At 54.9% G+C, this 18,976-nt stretch overlaps 1 protein-coding gene across 4 annotated transcripts in view; it reads right to left on the bottom strand.

Annotated features, from left to right (window-relative positions):
- LOC138141635 (nuclear receptor corepressor 2-like) overlaps nucleotides 1-18,976 on the bottom strand; it is a 219,162-nt gene that overhangs the window by 151,103 nt on the left and 49,083 nt on the right. The window contains exon 1 of one of the 4 annotated variants that reach the window (XM_069102584.1): nucleotides 5,491-6,131. The exons of 1 other annotated variant lie outside the window; for it this stretch is intronic. The gene's annotated coding sequence lies outside the window, so the exon portion shown is untranslated. Of the gene's footprint in view, nucleotides 1-5,490; nucleotides 6,132-18,976 lie in introns of those variants that run through there. 2 more of the 4 variants (XM_069096477.1, XM_069083217.1) reach the window with 2 other exon arrangements.

Here is an 18,976-nt window from a genome sequence, read left to right on the forward strand (position 1 = left end):
GCAAAACTCAGAGATATACACAGAAAACAGGGGGAGGGAGGGAGGGAAGGGGAGAGACAGAGACAGAAAGACAGAGACAGAGAGGAGGGAGGAGGGAGGAGAGACTGACAGACAGACCGAGATGCCAAACGTGAGACATAAACAGAAACAAAAACAGAGGGAGATAGACAGAAACACGGCTATAGAGACAGAGAGACATGCAGGATGGAGTGAGAGAGGCGAAGAGAGAGACCCAGACAGACAGATGGGGAGAGACATGAAGAACCAGGCAACGACAGAGGGAAGGGGAAGAAGATGAGAAGGGGGGGAGACAGAAGAGGGACAGAAATGAGGGATGAAAACAAAGGTAACCAAGGAGGGAGGAAGGGCCAGCAGAGAGAGAGGGGGAGGAAGGTCGCTCTTCAGCTGCAATTCTGTCGTTCCCCCACACACACACAATCTAATCTCTTAAAAAGGAGAGCTGCAGGGGAGGCTAGGTGGCGCAGTGAATAGAGCACAGGCCCTGGAGTCAGGAGGACCTGAGTTCAAATCCGACCTCAGACACTTAACACTTACTTAGCCATGTGACCCTTGCACTTAACACAAAAACTAGCCATGTGACCTTGGGCAAGTCACTTAACCCCAATTGCCCTGCCTTCCACCCTCAAAAAAAAAAAAAAAGGAGAGCTGCTGGCCCCAAGCTGGCCCTTCCTGCCTGACCAGAATCTCTGAGAACCTGAGAACCTGCAGCCACTCCAGCCTTACAGCAAACAGTGGCTTTTACAGAAGCCAATGCTCCAAAGTGAGCAGGCTGTCCAGGGGCTGGGGTGGGGAGAGTGATGGACTGGACCCCAGGCCGCAGGCTCCTCATCCTAAAATCAGGGGGAGGTGGCACCAGCCCAGACCCCTCCCTGAGACTCCCAGGTCCCCAGACCACGGCAGGGATGCTGGGGGGCTCCAGGAGGGGGCACAGAAGGAAGCGCTCAGTCCAGGGGTAACATTGTACCAAGGAAGGTCAAGGGTCAATAAAGACCTCAAGAAAGGGTCCACATTTAGTGCAGATGGGAGAGTCACCACTGTTGCAGGAGGGGCAGCATGCAACAGCCCCTCAACATAGGGGAGGGTGCAAGGTCAAGAGAGAAAGAAGAAAACAAGGCAATTCTGGCCGGCTGCTTCCAGGGGAGCTCTGACAAGTGCATGGCCTCTCTATCAGCAGGACGGCTAATTCCTGAAGGGTGAGTTCTGTCCCTGTGGCCCTGCCTGTGATTTATGGGCCCCAGGAGCACACGGCACCCCCTCCTCCCCAGGGCGGAATAGGCTGCAGGGCGAGACCACAGCCCCCCTCCCTTCTCCCTGGCAGGAGAAGTTCTGAGGGACCCCGAGGCCCAGCTCCTCCTGCGCCAGGCCGGGCACAAAGGGAACAGGGAGTGGCTGGGCAGCCCTCCCCTGCACCAACACAGCAGGGGGTCAAGAAGTGCTGACTGGCAATGAATGGAACACAGTCTTTGTGGACAGGTGGATGATGACGTACTTGCGGAGAAGCTGGTTTGGGGGATGAGGGGGAGCGGTCATTTAAGACTCTCAGATTTAGGCTCCCAGAGGCAGAGCTCTACCTTTTTAATTTTGTCCTTGAGGAAATTACAGCCCAGAGACAGTAAGAGGTTGATCCCTGGGCCCAGGGGTTTGTAAAACCCCTTGTTTTACAAATAAGGAAACTGAGGCCTTACAAATAAGGAAACAGAGAGGTCATGGGACTTGTCCAAGGTCACACAGGCAGTAAAGAAGAAAGCTGGGAATGGACCACAGGCCCTCTGACCCAACACCCAGCCTTGCCCCCTTGAGGAGGGCCACCCCCTGCTGGGAGATCCAGAACAGAGAGCCCTCAAATCAGGCGTGTGGGGCTCCGCCTAACCAGGTGACCTGGGACACACTACCAGCCTGGGTTCAAGGCCTACCCCAAGGCCACAAATGAGCCCAGATCTTGTCTGAGCTCATGCCAGTCAGGGGCTCCCCAGGCTCAGAAGGTGTGCCCAGGTCAGGGGCCAGCATGGCAGCCTGGGCAGCTGGGTCACACTCAGCACTGGAGAGAAACCAGGCACTTCCATCATCATCTGAAAAACCCAGAGCCAGAGTTGAGGGACACACCCGCTATTAGCCACTCCTTGCCAAATCCTACATCTCAGAGAGCTCTTCAACTACAAGTCAGGCCTTCAACTCAAATATGTATGAAGGGTACCATGTGAGGGGCTGGGGACAGAAAGGGGAGAGGGGAGGAAACGGTACCCATCTCCAAGGTTCTTATATTCCAGAATAATCATCATAACAACATCCAATATCTGTGTCACACGTTGATATGGTGCCTACTATGTGCCGGGCACTGAGCTGATAAGCACATTACAATGACTTATCACATGTGATCTCCCCATTCTACAGGTGAGGACACTGAGGCAGACGGCAGCGGCAGTACAAACTGAGGCCACATTTGAACTCAAGCCTTCCTGACTCCAGGCCCACAGCTCTAGCCAAGGGACCACTCTAGCTATAAATTAAGTGCAAAGTATACACAAATCAGCAAAAATAAGTGATTCCCACTGATTCAAGAGGGAGAGTAGAAATAAGGGAGGCCACTGACCTGGGCTTTGAATGAAGCAGGATGACAAAAGGCCAGGCGTGAGAAGGGCTTACCTGGAAGGAGGCACAAGCTGAGCCCGACTGAACATGTCACCACCTCCCTAACATATGCCAGTCACATACAGGGAAAGGAGCCCAAAGGCCTCGGGTTCCAATGCTGCCTCCAACACTTCCCACTCTATGACCCTGGCAAAGTCCCTGGACCTCAGCTTCCCAGCCTGCCAAATGAGGGCAGGAAACCAGATTGCCTCTGAGGACCCTTCCAGGAATGAGACTGATGGGCCTATGAATCTCTGAGAGCCTTCATCTTCTCCTCGGAAAAGGGGGGTGGGCAGAGAAGCTCAACCTCTGGAATCCTGCCCCTCGGGCAGTCTGCTGATGCTATGGGCCAGACTCCTAGGAATCCTCTTTTTAAATGTGCAAAACAAGACACACAGTTACAAAGGAAACCAATTATACTGAAATACAGTTATCAATTAGAAACACAAACCAACATCCTGGCTCCCAGGTTAAAAGCTGCAGGTCCCTTCTACCTCTAGATGCTGGGTTTCCTCAGCTGGAAAGGGGGAGGAGAGGAGAGGCTACCCTAATGACCTCCATGGGCCTTTTCCAGCCCTAGGCCCCCAGGCCAAGACCCTAAGTCTAGGGAGCCGGGGATCAAAAATCCAGCAGGGCCATTTTCATAACCACACATATCCCCCGACCCAGTCAGGCCCAGAACAACACAGGCGTAAATGGACCTGGGTTTCAGGTCACTAACATCCGTGGCCTTTCCCCTGAAGCCTGGAGAAAGGCCAGAGAAGCAAGGAGCCCCAGAACTGGGCACAGAAATGCAGAGATGTCCTCAGGGGTAGACAGTCAGGCTCCCCTCGGAAGGGCACCCCCCGACACCGGCAGCTCAGAGCCACAAGCAAGCTCAAGGTATCCAGCTACAGGCAGCCTGAGGGCCAGCCCTGGTGGGGAGCCCGGACTCCCCATGGAAGCACCGACTTAACCAGGCCGGTGATAAAGGTTCAATTCCACAGTATTTCTTATGTGCCAGGCACTGGCCTTTGAGAACCTCCTGGGAGAAGCAGCTGGAACGGCACCTTCAAGGCCACCCGGCCACCTTACAAACAGAATGGAGGAAGGCCCCCAGAGGACAAGGGGCCCCTGCCAGATGGGCCGGCAGAAGGGTGGCAGGCTGAGCCCAAAGCCAGCCCTGCCCTGAGCTGCCAGACCCACCTGAGCTAACCAGAGCACCGACCAGCTCGAGGCAGGAAGAGCAGTCATGTCCTACAGAACGCCAGACAGCCAGTGCCACAGAGAGAGAGGCGGAGAGCCTGCCAGGCTTCAAGTCAGGAAGAGGAGTCTTGCTGAGCTCAAATCTGAACTCGGACACTTACTAGCCGGGTGACCCTGGGCAAGTCACTTTACCCATTTGCCCGTCAAATGAGCTGGGGAAGGAAATGGAAAAACCACTCCAAAATCTTTATACCAAGAAAACCCCAAACGAGGTCACAAATCGTCAGATACAAATGAAATAACCCAACAACAAAAGCATGAGCAGACTTGGGCATTTGGGCCAAGGAAGGAGGGAGGCCCTCAGGCAGGGCCAGTCTGGGAGAGGGCAGCGAGGAGACAGCTGGCAAGGCAGCCAGAGACCCGGGCTCACAGGCTCAGAGAGAGCCGAGAGGGGCCTCGGCAGGCCAGGCCCAGCAGGAGTCCAGAGCAGTCAGCCGGTCTGCTCTGGCCATGCAGCATGGACTCCACACTGGGCTCTCTGCCTTTTCCTCCATCGAGTGTCCTGTAGGCCCAGCGGGGACTGCTCGGTGTGGATGGGCTCAGTCCCAGCCCTGAGCCTCTGAGAAGCCCTAAGGCCCCCCCCAGACACACACCCACAGCACCTCTCAGAACAAACTCTCCCTCAGATCCTCCTCTCCCGGCATTTTCTACAGATGCCTCTTGGCCAATTAAGTGGGCAAGTCTGGACGAGCTGTACCCTTTCCCTTTTCAAGGCAGACACCTGGCCAAGGGCCAAGGTCTACAGCTCAGTGAAGAAGAAGCTGTGACCGGAGTGATTCCTGATGCCCACACCCGGCCAGGCCCTTCCCCTGCCCCTGCGGGCAGTCTCTCTCTCTCACACACACACACGTACACGTACACACACACACACACTCTGCTCTAGGTGACAGCCTGCCAAGCTCAGGTTCACCCTGGCTTCGCTCCCAGGCTCAAAACCTACAGAATGAGCACTTCTCAGAGTCCCCAAGAGTGCCCAGCATGGGCAGGACCCATGGTGGCGGTGGCAAGCCCTTGCGAAATTCTGGTGGGAGAGTATCTGTGGAATGTAGGCATCCCTTTCGCCCAGCGGCTCTTGTGAAAGAAGGACAGGAGTTTTCCCACACGCACTCTCAGCCCCCCCCACGGGGTGGGTCAGTCAGCTCCTTTTCCCCCAACACGTCTGCCAGCCCTTAAAGCTCCAGGGGAGCCGGGGCCTCCTGGGCTCACAGTGAGCGGGCAGCCAGCCTTGAGTGGACAAGCCATCATCCCCCACCCCCACCCGGGCAGAGAGCAGCGACCGGACGGGACCCACCCCGATGGGAGGCCTGGCCACCACAGACACCGGACAACTCCCCCAAGAGCCAAGAAAGCCTGCCAAATCTGGCAGCAGAACTTATGTGTTTAGCTAAGATAAACTTAATCTGAAATGCTCCACCAGGCCTCTGTCTAAACAGCCGGGCTCATAAAAAGCACACAGGCACACAGACCAGGGCAGCCCCACGGCTGTTTCCATCACTCTGGCCCTACAGGCGCTGCCAAGAGGGGTGGCCCGGGGGTGGCGCGACAAGCCCCCAAGCCTGGGCCCCCCCCAGCCAAAGCCTGCCAACTTTGTCTTACCCAAAACCCACGACCGGGGACCGGCCTCTTCCTGCCTGGCCATTCTGGGCCTTCAGCTCCCAAGAGCGTCCGACTCACCGGCCTCCCAAAAGTAACAATCACTCCAGACAGGTCAGCTCGGTCCACGGACTTCCCGAGCTCCCCCACTAAAAACCATCCTCCAAGAGCCCGGCGGTCACATGATCCTTTTCTTGGCCGGAGGAGGCGTCCGAGCGTCCAAGCCCCGATCCATGGCTCTCGGAGACGGCCGGGCTGGATCAATCGGCCCCGATCCCGGCCTCCCAGGTGGGAGTCTCTGCAGGCTGTCCCATGCCGGGCTCCAACTTCCCGCGAGACTGGCAGCCCTCCCTGGCTGCCTGGTGGAGGCAGAGGCAGCCGCACAATGGGGGAGCCGGGCTCTGAGCACACCCTCCCCTGCCCTGCCCCACCTCTGGGCAGGCCGGCCCGAGCCAGCGGCCCCCACCTGCCCTGCAGCCCAGACTCCCGGCCCAGTCCCAAAGGCACGGAGGGGCAGGGGTGCCGAGACCAGGGAGGACCCACGGCAGGGGGCCACGCAGCCCCCAAGCCTGCGTGGAGAGGCGATGCACAGCCTGTAATTACGCCCGCTCGGCTCCTGCCAGCCTCAGCCTATAAACACTGAGGATTACATAAGTCCACCCTCCTGTTGAGAAGCCAAAAGTAGGAACATTTTCTCCCAGCCTTGGCGGCAGTAAGTAATAATGCTTTGTTGCCATGGGAACCCTGGCCCGCTTCCAAAAGACTCGCAGGAGCCGGGAGCCGGGCTCCAGCACCGGGAGGGAGGGAGGCCTTTTTATAGCTCGGGCCTCCCCGGGCCGGGCCAGCCCACCAGCCTCCAGCAAGGCTCTGGGCCAGGGCTCCAGGGCTAGCCCCAGGCCCCGGGCTGGCCCTTGTCCTGGAAGCCCCTCTCCTCCCCGGGTCCTTCCTGAGCCGGGAGCCCAGCCCCTGGGGCTGCCCCGAGCCAGCTGAGGTTTGGAGACCCAAAGCAAGCATCCAGGGCTGCATTCGAACCGAGTCCTGTATGTTCAAAGTGGTGACTGTCCACCTGAACGAGGTCAGAGGACCCCGAGTGGCCCCGACAAGTGACTGGCAGGGCCAGGGCTCTCTCTCAGAGCTTCTCTGGCCCAGGGTCAGCTGGGAAGGGACAGGGACACGAGCTCTCAGGCGTGGGATGCAGGGAAGCCGCAGCCCCTTCGCAGGCTCTCAGCTGACCAACAGCCCCATCCTAGGCTCCAGGCTGAGGGACACAGAGAGAAGACACACAGAGGCCGTGCCCTCGAGAAGCGGACTGCAAGCGCGGCCCAGCAGGGGGAAATGCCACTAGGTGCCTCAGTTTCCCCATCTAATAAAGAAGATTCTAAAGAGGGGGAAAGAAAAGTCAGCCCTGCCCCGCCCCCACCCTCCCAGGGATGATGTAAGAATAAGGTAGGGCCACAGTGGGATAGGATGCCAGCTCCCTGGGCAGAGATGCTCCTTCCTGGAAGGCCCCCCAGGCCCTGGAGGGGGTCCCCATAACCCTCCCCCCCAGGAGCCTAGCGTTTACAGCCTGGCAGAGGAAACAGCTGGAGGTTTGGGCCCCCTGCAAGGGGGGGGGGGGGAGCGGGTCAACCTCCCCCTGTGAGGTAAACACTGACGTGTCTGTACTGCTCCATACAGAGCCTGGGTCCTGCCCTCAGGAGTCCCGCATGCTAATGGGGCATAATGAGGAAGGGAACCAGGTACAAGCAAGAAAGCAAGAATGCACAGGGCTGAGTCCTCTCCTGGCCTTAGAGAAGGTGGGGTCTGAGCTGAGCTCTGCAGCAGGCCATGGGGGAGGAACAGCATTCCCGGTGTGAGGCTGGGTCCAGGCCACAGTGTGGAAGGGGAGCATCCAAAGAAGGGGGCGTAAAGGAGGCCACTGGGAGTCAGCAGCCCGCGACACCTGGACTGGCTCCTGGGCCCTTCCCATGCCGGCCTGGCCAACACAGCAAGGACAGATGATGGGGTAAATGTGCAGGGAGGGGCAGCCAGGCTGGGAAAATCCCCCGCACACAAAGCCAAAGACTTCCATGTTCCTGGCCACACTGGCCCCCCCCAGGAGAAAAAGGGAGGACAAAGGCAGCTCCCCCTCCACTCCTGGGCATGACCCACCATCAACACAACTGCCCACTATACAAAGGGCTCAGAGGGATGCCAAGTGGGACCCTGTGTCTGCCCTCCAGAAGCTTATGGTCTAAAGAAGATAGAAGGGGATGGGGGGAGTGGGGGAGAGAGAAAAGGAGGGAAGAGGAGAGGAGAGAGAGACAGAGAAAGAAAGAAAGAAAGAAAGAAAGAAAGAAAGAAAGAAAGAAAGAAAGAAAGAAAGAAAGAAAGAAAGAAAGAAAGAAAGAAAGAAAGAAAGAAAGAAAGAAAGAAAGAAAGAAAGGAAGGAAGGAAGGAAGGAAGGAAGGGAAAAAAAAGAGAAAGATGAGAAGAGTGAGAAAAGGGGAGAGGAAGGAAGGAAGGAAGAAGAGGGGGAGGGGCAGAACAGACATACAGACAGGGAGCTCAAAGCCCCTCCCCACAGGGGACCCCACTGTCTGCCCTCAGGGAGCCCCTCCAGGGGCTGGATCAGAGCAGGGGAGCAGTGTAAATCAAAGGTGTCTCTGTAGGCCCGGCGCCTGGCACAGACTAGGTGCCCATCACTAAATATCTGCTGATCAAAGTATTGACTCCTCAGCATCACCGCCTCAGCCAACACAGCAGAAACCAGCCTGAACTCGGTGGGAGTCGGAGGCTCTGGGCTCAGAGCCCCCAAGTCATCCAATCTCTCTGGGCCTCAGTTTCCCCTTCTGTGAAAGGCACTGGGCTGAGGGCTGCCAGAACCCCTCCACAGTCGGTGTGGAGCAGAGAACACGTGCCATCTGGCAGCCAAAGGCCTGGCTTAGAAAGGCTGCTCTGACGCTGACCAGCTGGACCTCAGTGTCCTCCTCTATAAAACGCAGATAACCGAAAGCACTCCCAGCCCCAAGGGCCGCCAATCACCCCATGAGCGGTGATTAGACAGTAGAGGGAAGGGCACTTCAGGCAGGGTAACTAGCATGGGCAAAGTAAAGGAGGTGGGGATACCCATGGAAACTATTCTGGTCTATGGCCAGGCCATTTCAAGCAGGGACTGCCCTTCTCCTACAGGGGCAGGTGAGGAGGGCTGGGCTCCCGGCACCCCATCCCTCATCGCTCCCCACTCCGCCACCCAGGGAAGGCTGCGCCCCTGGCAGCCTGCCAGAAGACCGGGAGAACAGTTACCGGTGGGGAACAAATCCCAGCTTGTGCCCAGAAAGCGCCGACTCAGCAGAGCAGCCAGGTCCCATCCCCGGCATGACTTAACGACATTCCTTTCCGCTTATTTAGGTCCACAGGCAAATTTAATTTAAAGAGGGAAAAAAAAGAAAATACGCTTTAAAGACGCATTAGTGTCTGAACAGATCCAAGCCGTTCCCAAAGCTAATTAGGAGATGGGCCATGAGAGCCCCTGGAACCCAGTCTGAGAGAAGACGGCGCCGCCCAGGCTCCGAGCCCCCAGAGCTCGCGGGTGGCCCGGGTTCCTGCCTCCGTGCAGAGGGGTGAGCAGGCAGCGCTCCTCAGACAGCGCCCTGCTCTCCAGGCGTGGTCGGTGCCCCCCGAGGAAGCGCCAGGCCTGTGTGCCTCCGCTACTCAGGTGAGCACGTGTACGGGCAGCCCCGCCAGGACCCAGAGCACGCACTAGCTGTCGGCCCAAGCCCAGGCAGGCCATCTGAGCTCCCAGCCTCAGTTTCCTCAATCTGTAAAACGGGCTCAGAACAGCACCTAGCTCACCAGCTGTAACGGGGAAGGGCTGAGAACTGGCAGCGCCACGGGCGGGCACTAGCTCCCACCCCCGCTGTCGCTGCCACGTGGCACCCACCTTGCTGGGGTGTCAGATGGAAGACCAAGCTGCCTGCCCTCGAGGAGCCATCGTTCCAAAGGCGGACGAGGCCTGAAGGCATGGAGGGGCTCCCTCCATGAGCTCGAGCTCTACCCCCAGCTTCAGCGGGAAGCCGTGACATCCAGGACCCAGAGGCCACCACCTGCCTCCGACACCACATTCCTGAGGGTCCCCAAGCACTGACGGGCAGAGCGCCAAGCTGCCGGGACTCACGTCCCCCATGTCTCCCCTGCTCCGCTCATGCCCATCGCGGCCCTGCCGCCTCTGTCCTGTACACGCTGTCCTGGCCTCCCCACAGCCCCAAAGCAGGCCTCCTACTAGACAGGCCTCTCCCTGTGCAACTGACCCGCCTCCAGCCGTGCTTCAGGGCCCCCCACCCCAGCCCTGCTCCAATCTCTCCCATCGCCTCCCACCTCCTAAAATCTGCACCTGCACAGGGGACGCCAGGTTATAGAGGGCGAGTCCGCAGCATTTATTAAGCGCTTACTGAGTGCCTAGCCAGAAGCTGATTTCCTCTCAGCTCTACACACTCGATCCCTTCTGACAGGGCCCTGCGAGACCATCGCATCCGACAGACAAGGAAACTGAGGCAGCCCAAGCGAGAGACCACAGGAGTACAGACCCTGAGCACACAGGGACTGACAAGGAGGAGGAAAAGAAAGCCCCAGAAGGACAGAGTGTGGGAGGCGGGAATGGGGCTCAGGCCTCCATGACTCCACACCTGGCTACTTGACCAAGGTCTCACAGACAGCACGTGCCCGGGGCCTGATTTCAGCCTAGGCTCTGTCTGTGGCCACCACTCCCCTCACCCCCTCTTCCAGGAAGCCTTCCATGATCTCCCAGACTGCCCCCAGACCAAGCCCCCGTGCCTTCCCCAGGGCACCTGTCCTCTCCTCCCTCAGCCTAGCCACCCACACTCCCCTTTCTCATGCTGTGGCCCGATGCCCCACCAGACCAGGGGCTCCTGGAGGGCCGGGGCCGTGTCTGCTCAGCAGCATCCACACCCGACACAAGGGCCTCAGCTAACAAACGGACTGGACGTGCATTTACTGCATCAAAGACCTTCAACCTCACCCAAGACACAACGCAACAAGCGGCCAACATCACAGGAAAACGAGGGGGTCTGGCCTGGAATTCTAGGAGGGACCCAGAGTTAGAAGGGACCACAGTGCACAGAGCCCTGGGCTGTGAGTCAGGAAGACCCAAGTTCAAATGCAGCCTCAGACACTTACTAGCTGTGTGACCCTGGGCAAGTCACCTGACCTCTGTCTGCCTCAGTCTCCTCTCCTGTAAAACATGGATGATAACAGCACCTACCTTTTACAGACTGATTTAAGGATCAAATGAGTGCACAGGCTTAAAGCACTTAGCCCAGTGCCTGGCACATAGTAGGGGCTTAATCTTCAGCTCTGCACCAGAGGCTCCCTTCTTGCCTCTAGAATAAAGTACCCTCTCCCTTCTGGGCATGGCATCCGGAGCCCTCCCCAATCTGGCTCTAACCACTCCTTCGAGCCTAATTTCACCTTCCTCCCCTAGGCACACTCCAAATTTGCACCAAAGTTGCCGGACTACTTGACCTTCTGCCACGCCTCACCGTGCCCTGACAGGACCCTCCCCTACACTGATAACGCACTCCCCCTCCTCTACTCCACTGCGTAACATGAGAAACACCCACTGAGACACACATGTGGGGCTTCGTCCCTCTGGGAAATTCTACCAGTGTCCAGACCAAGCTGACCAGTCATACACAGCCTCCCAAAAAAAGGCTTCCGACCAGTAACAGAGGGCCCAGCATGAATCAATACTTGGCCCCGTGGCTGGGTCCATGCCATGGTCCTGGTCCTGGTCTGTTCCTCCTCCTTCCAAGAGCTGTTCACGGGGCCCACTCAACTCTCCCAGAATGCGAGCAGGGAAATGGGTGAAGGGGAGGGGAAAGAGCCAAAATTCTGCCCCAAACCTCAGAAGCCACATGGCCTAAGCATGGCATTCACTGGAGCACACTGTTGGCCACAAGAGTCCAGCAGCTCTGCCATAGCCAGGTCCCAGAAGCCAGCGGCCACTGCAGTGACCAACTGAAATGGGACTGTGTAGGGGGAGGCCAGAGACGGGGAGAAGGGGGTGCCAGGCCAGGTGAAAATAACCCAGAGGAACCCAGAGTAGAATCCGACCTGGAAGACTAATTGACAACACATCTAAGAATAAAAATAAAATAACTTTTTTTTTAATTTTTAATGATTTCTAAAAGAAACCTAACTCTTCATTAACAAGGCCAGAGTCTCAGAGCAGAGGGGCCTGCCACGAATCACACCCAAGCAGGAAAAGCTCAGGCAAAAGGGAAAAAAAACCTTTAATACTATTTTTTCCAGTACTTGAAGGAAACACTAAAATCACTCCATTAAAATGGAAAAGTTAAAACCTTTGCAATTTTTACGAAGAGAAGGAAACAGTCCCCTCTTTTATTTTTTTTTTACTTCTTTTTTAACCATTCCCACACCCCAACAGCTGCGAGCTGCCAGCTGTCCAGGCTAATTGCGTGTACGAGGCTCATTTTCCAACTGTGGCACTCATTAATCTCTGGAAGCTGTTTTCAGCTCTTCTCCACACCGTGGGCCCCCAGCAAGGGGCTGGCATCCCGGGGAAGGGAGGAGGGGAGCAGAGGAGTGGGGGGCCTAGAGGACTGCCTGGCTCCAATCCTGCCTGCTCCCCATCACCACAAGTGGGGTCCCTGACGCCTGGAAGGCTTCTGCTCAAGGGGTCCCAACGCATCCTAGAGGAACCCCCAGACAGCACTAGAGAGAACCCTATTCCCACGCCTCCCTCACTATAACCAGCAATTTAGCTCTGAAGCCAGCCAGCCCGCCCAAAGCAAATGGGACGGCAGGCTCGGCTCTGCAGGAGACGTGATACTGTCCCCAAAGGAGAGGAGGTTCCCTGGGGCCAAGGTTCCTGAAAACAGCATTTCTGCTCCGTGTTACAGTCCCCAGAAAGCTCATGAGAAATCACTCCAAACTCCAAGCACAAGCATCCTGGGGTCTGGTGGGCCTGAAGCCTCCACCCCAGCCCCCACCAGGTCTACACTCGGGGGGGGGGGGGGGGGAAGGACACCTCTGAGCCACCTAGCTCCTCTCTGAGACAAGAGACAAAGGAGGGATGGGGAGAGGCTGATATACTGAGTCAGGAGCTGCATATGGGGGCAGAATTCACCATTGTGAATACCAACTCAGTCACTTACTGATTTAAGCAATTCATCAACAGGCATCTATTAAGTACCTACTGTATACCAGGCACTGAGGATGCACTTTTTTTTTAAGGCAACTGTTGCTGCCCTCAAGGAGTTTACATTCCATGGGGGAAAGAAACGTACATAAATGAGTTTGTACAAAATAAATACAAAGTTGTTTGGGGAGGGAGTAGGAGAGGTTAAGGGGAACAAGCAATAATTAAGCGCCTACTGTGTACATAGCACTGGGCAGGGGGCTTTACAAACATCTCTTCTGACACGCAGGCTGCATCCTCGGCTCCCCAGGGCCTTCTTTTTTTCACTTTTAAAATGAGGGGTTTGGACTGGGCCCTTCCAGTTCTAAATCCAAGATGCTCTGATGCAAATGAACCAGGGCAAAACACATCCTTCGAGGCTTCAAATGTCTTCCAGGCCCTGGGCTCGATGCTGGAGATACAAGAAGGCAAAGTTCCTACCCACAAGGAGCTTACCATCTCCTCCCATGCCCCACAGACCCAGAGGACAGAGGGAGATCGCTGTGACTCCCCCATCACAGCCTTCAGGAATCACCTTTTACCTCTGCATCTCCAGCACTTAGCGGGGCAAACTGCCTGGTACACAGTAGGCACTTAATAGATGCTTGCTGACTGCACCTAACTGTCTCTCCCAACAGATGGCAAGCTCTGAGATCAAAGACTGTCTTTTGCCTTCCTCTCTATGCTCAATGCTCAGCACAATGCCTCATGCATACAGCAGGCACTTAATAAATGACATCTGATATGCACCTCTGATCAAGGCACTTCTCAAGTTTCCTCAGCTGGGAAATGGAAATAATGACAGCCCTTTCCCCTCACACAGCCATGAAGAAGCACAGAGCTGTGCACCCCTTCCGGGCTTAGCCAGCGACACCTTCCTCACGGCATTTCTTTCCACCTCTGGGAGCACAGGGGTGGCCCCACTCCTCTAGGCTCCCTCACCCCAGGCTCCAGCTGGCGGTCTGGCTCCTCCCCACGTGTTACCAGGATTCCTCTGGGCACTGAGAAGCCATGAGAAGTGAGGGGGGAGAGCCCATCCAGCCTGAGAAAGGGGCCGCACGGGGGCTGGGAGAGGCCTAGCAAAGGGTGTGGGGCCTGTGGCCTAAAGGCTCCCTGGTGTCGGAGCTATGCCCGGGATCCCAGAGCCGGGACAGGCCAGCGCATCCCATCCCTCCATTGTACAGATGAGGAGACTGAGGCCAGAGAAGGCTGAACGACAGCCCAAGGTCACAAAGGCTGCCTGATGGCAGAAGCACAGCTCCAGAGCTGGAGGGGACCGAGGCCACCGAGCCTCAGCTCAGAGGTCAGCTTCTGGTTCAACCTCTTATCACAGATGAGGAAACCGAGGCTCGGGGAAGGGACGGCCTTGCCCAAGCGGACACAGGCAGAAAGCATCTGAGATGGAAATGGTGGCCACATCCTCCTGACCCAAAGCCAGCACTGCGGGCCTTATGCCAGATTCTTCCTCTCAAAGGTATCTTCCCACCCATCAATCCATCCACAAACCCCCAGTACCTCCTTGGAAGGCAACGTGCTGTACAGGGGACAGGCCACAGGTGGGTGCAAGTCAAAAGTCTGAGTGAATCCTCCTCTCTAAGCCTGTTAAACAGGGACACTCAGAGCACCCATATTCCTCCCATCCCCAAAGTCTCATTCAGCTTCCAGCTCTCGGGGCATGAAGACCAGAGACAGAAGGCACACATGGGCCCCAGAAAGAAGGGCCACTCAACAGAGCCAGCCAAACCCCCGCAAAGTCTGCCTAAGAGCTAAGACTGAGTCAACGAGCATTTATGAAATGCTTCCTGTGTTCTCTAGGGACCCGTGAAAAAGACAGACCTCCTCTCCAGGACTGCCCACTCCAGTGGGAGATGGCTTGTAAAAAGCAGCTGGAAAGATGGGGTGTAGGGAGAGAAGTGCCCTGGGGGGGCATGGAAAAGGACCAGAGAGCCAGGAGTGAAGGACAGCTAGCCTGGGGGGGAGCTCCCCGATCAACCAGAGGAGAGGACCCGGGGGCAGAGAGAGGCCACAAGGAGAGGAGACTTCCCAGTGAAAAGGCTGCTAGGACGTGCTACACAAGTCAGGAGCAGAGCCAAGAGAAGATTAATCTTAAGTCTTAATCTTTTTTAAAAATTTCTCTCCAACCCCACACCCCAGTCCCTGGCACGGAGGAGAAGCTTGGTAAACACTGAACTGAGATGAGCTGGACCAGTGTCTCCCGAGAGGCGGGAGAGCTCCAGGCCCCAGGTTCTAAACTCATTCCAAGACTCAATGGTTCTGTAACCTGGGACAAACCACACCCTCTCTAGGTCTCAGTTTCCTCATTTGTGAAATGGGAGGGGGGACTGGACTAGCTGGCCATGACGGGCCCCCCAGCTCTATATCCTAGGACCAGCTAACCCAAAAATGCAACCAACAAAGAAAGAAAAAAATCCACCACTTGAAAAAAGCCTGAAAGCAAAAGGTGCCTGTTTTCATGCTGTCTAAAAGGAAGGAAAAATCCCCTGGAAGGGATCCAAGGCTCAACGGCTTGAGTGCTTCTAAATCTCCGAAGCAGCCCCTTCCAAGTCTCAGGCTCAGCTTCAGGCCCTCCCAGAAATGCCCAGAAAGAGACAACATCTATAGAGCTTGTCCCCTGAGCCAGGACCCGTGCTCCACACCGAAGCTACCCCAGCCTGCCAGAAAAGCCCTCCTGCCCTAAGGGGTTTCCACTCTACTGGGGGAGAAGGGGGTGGTGGGAGGTACCAGACCTGTGAAACGGGGGTAACAGTAACAGTACCAGCTCCCAGGGAGAGAACCAACAGAGAGCGACAGAAATGCTATTTTATTATTACAGAAAAGTCCACTCTAGGATTGGAGACCAAGAGCTAAAAAGAACCTCAGAGGCCATCTAGTCGAACCATCTCATCATTTTTCAGATGGGGAAACTGAGGCAGACAGGTGAAGGGACTCATCCAGGCTCATACAGCTAAGCGATGTCTGAGGTGGGATCTGAACCCAGGTCCCACCTTAAATTCCAAATCTAGAGTGCTCTTTCAACCATAACAAGCTGCCTCTGGGACCTAAATGTCCCCAGCAACTGGTCATCCAGACTTTGCCTCAAGCCTCCCAGCAAAGGAGAACCTGATCTCTGCCCAGGTGGTCGACTCCACTCTCAGAGAAGTCTGGAAGCCTTCCCTACAGCAAGTCTCAACGTGCTGCCTTCTGGCCCCTTCCTCCCATTGCTCCCGGCTCTTCCTTCTCCCCTCCACCCCCAAGGCCTTGGGTAGCAAGCAGACACCAGGGCCTTTCCCTCCTACCAGCTCACCCGGGGCTGACTTTGCCCAGTCAGGGAACGTCAGTAGAACACGAGGAAGGTGGTGGAGAGCTGGACCACTTCTTTTTGATGTCTCTGTCTCTGTATCTTACCCTCGACAGGAGGCAGGGACTAGCCAGGCCTCCCTCGGCTAATGAAGCTTCATCAGTACCTTCTTATCATTTCCCAAAGTTGCCCAGAGTGCCAATGGCTGCCCAAAGTGAAGGGTCCTGGCCATGACCACAAGGGCCCCAGGCCCGACTCTGGGTCCAACATTCTCTCTACTGTGCTGACAACACCTGGGTAGGCACACCAGGCAGGCTATGCTCTGCCATGGGCCAGGTCCCGGCTGACATCCTTCCATTAAGTGACTCTAAAGCCTTGGGCAGATCACATCACATCCTGTTCTCATCTCAACAGGAATAAGGGAAAGGGAAGAGGGAATAGGGCTCTGTAGTCTCTAAGGTCTGATCCAACTGTCCACCCCACAACCCTATGATCTCTCCAACGTTGTTAGCAGCAGGATTAGAATCCAGGTTTCACAGATTACCTAGCACCACCACCTGGGACAAGGAATTGAAATGGCCTCAATTTTCACCATGTGGGTGAGGGGTACAACACCCCACCGTGGCTGGTAAAGACAAACAGAATGAGAGAAACACAGGAACGATCATAACCCTTCCACTCCTGAGCACATGCAGGGTGGCCAAGGTCAACCCTTGGATGGCTACCTGAGCAGGGAGAGTCTGAGTGAGCTCCTCACACAGATGAGAACAGTGCCCTCGAGCCCAGTATCTGATACCTCCATCCATGGGCCAGCTGGCTGACACAGCCCTGGCACCCAGAAGAGATAGCAAGAACACAGAGCCAGAAACTCGACTCTGTATATTATTTCTGGGGAAGATCCCAGAACCTGTTTTTCACACACACAAACACACCTCAAAGAGATTTTTTTTTTTAAGAAAAAAAAAAATTTGATTTAAGTAAAGCTTACTTTTACAAATCCAAATTTACAAGAAGCATCAACCAAAACAAAACTCACTTTCGCAAAAGTGAAAGCCACAGAATCATAACCATTTGGGAGTCAGAAAAGACCTGAGCAGCCAGCTGGTCAACCCACAAACAAAGCAGGGGTTTGCCCCATTTCTGTGTCATATACTCCTTGAATGGACTAGTGATACCCCCCAGCCTTCTTCTCAAAACAAATTTAAATGCAAATAATACACAGGATTATACCACAAAATCCAATGATATTAAAATACAATTATCTCCCCAATACATAAAAGGCCAGCAGATATGAACAGGAAGTTTTCAGTAGAAGAAAACAAAACTATCAAGAATCATTTGAAAAAATGTCCTAAATCACTAATAATTAGAGAAATGCAAATTAAAACAACTCTGAGGTATGACCTCACCCCTATTAGACTGGCTAAAATGACAGAAAAAAAAAAAGATAAATGTTAAGAGATTTGGAAAAACTGGGACACTAATGCATTGTTGGTGGAGCTGTGAACTGGTCCAGTCATTCTGGAGAATAATTTGGAACTATGTCCAAAGGGCTATAAATCTGTAAATATTCTTTGACCTAGCAGCAATACCAATACCCTTATCCCAAAGACATGAAAAAAGGGAGGTGGGGGGAGGATCTATTTCGACAAAAATATTTAAAGCAGCTCTTTTTGTGGTGACAAAGAGCTGCAAACTGAGGGGTTGCCCATCAATCAGCTGGGGAATGGCTCAACAAGACTGTGCACTAGGTAATGATAAGCAGCATGGTTTCAGGAAAACCCGGTAAGACTCATATGAACTGATGCAAAGCAAAGGGGGCAGAACCAGGAGCACATTCTAGCCAGTGACAACAGAACGGCAACAGCGAATGAACTGCGAGCGACTTCGCTGTCCTCAGCAATACGAAGATCCAAGACAATTCCAAATGACTTACAGTGAAAAGGCTACCACCTCCAGAAAGAGCACGGATGAACTCTTGAGTGCAAACTGAAGTAGGATTGTTTTTGCTCTCATTTTTCTTAGCTTTTTTTTGCAACCTGGCGAATATGCACATATGTTTTTATGATTTCACATATATATAACTGATACATTGCTTGTCTTCTCAATAGAAAGGAGGAAAAGCTAGAAGGGAGGGAGGGAAAATGGAACTCAAAAAAATTTAATGAATGTTAAAAATAATTTTTAAATGCAATTATCAAAGTATTTAAAAAAAAAAAAAGCAGCTCACAGACAGACCCCAGATTCCTCAATACTAAACAAATTCCTACCATACCATTCCTAAGAAGAAGAAGTTCAACCTCTGCTTGAAGACCTCCATGGAAGGGGTCTAAGTCTACATGGGCTTCCCTGCTCTAGTGAGCTCCCTAGTGGATTCAAAATAATATCTGACTTAGAGGGAACTTTTTGGTGGTGGAAGGGGAAAATTATGGGATATGGAGTTGGAAGGACTCAAGTTCAGGACATAGCTCTTCTCACAAGAGAGGTAGCTCTCAGCAAAGATCTCGGGGAGCAGAGGAGCCAGGGCTAGCCCCTATCCTGAGGGAAAGAGAACTGCCCAGGGTGGGGGGGGGAGGAACACTTCCCCCTCTTCCCCACCCAGAACCACCAGAGGAGCACCCAAATCCCCCCAGCTACCATTCCGCCTACCCCCTCGCTTGCCAGGGCCCACCTCCAGCCTTTCTGCCTACAGAAAGTCCCCTCCCCTCTGCATCTCTTATCAGACCCTGTGCCCAAAGGAACCCAGAATGCCCTCTCTCCTCTGGCCCATCCCACAGGCACTGAGCAGCCCCATTGAAGCCCACCTCTCCTCCACATGTGCGCCAGATTCCCCCATCTACCCCTTGGGGAGCTAGGCCCCTCTTCCTTTTCTTTGTACCTGCCCCCCAGCACATAGCACGACACTTGGCACACAACAGAAGCGGCTAGGTGGTGCCTGGAGTCACCAAGGCTCATCTTCTTGAGTTCAAATCCAGCCTCAGACACTCATTAGC

This window comes from Petaurus breviceps, unplaced genomic scaffold (genome assembly GCF_028583685.1).
Source record: "Petaurus breviceps papuanus isolate PSGF00001 unplaced genomic scaffold, PetGlider_PUasm1.0 100, whole genome shotgun sequence".
In the NCBI taxonomy this organism is placed as follows: domain Eukaryota; kingdom Metazoa; phylum Chordata; class Mammalia; order Diprotodontia; family Petauridae; genus Petaurus; species Petaurus breviceps.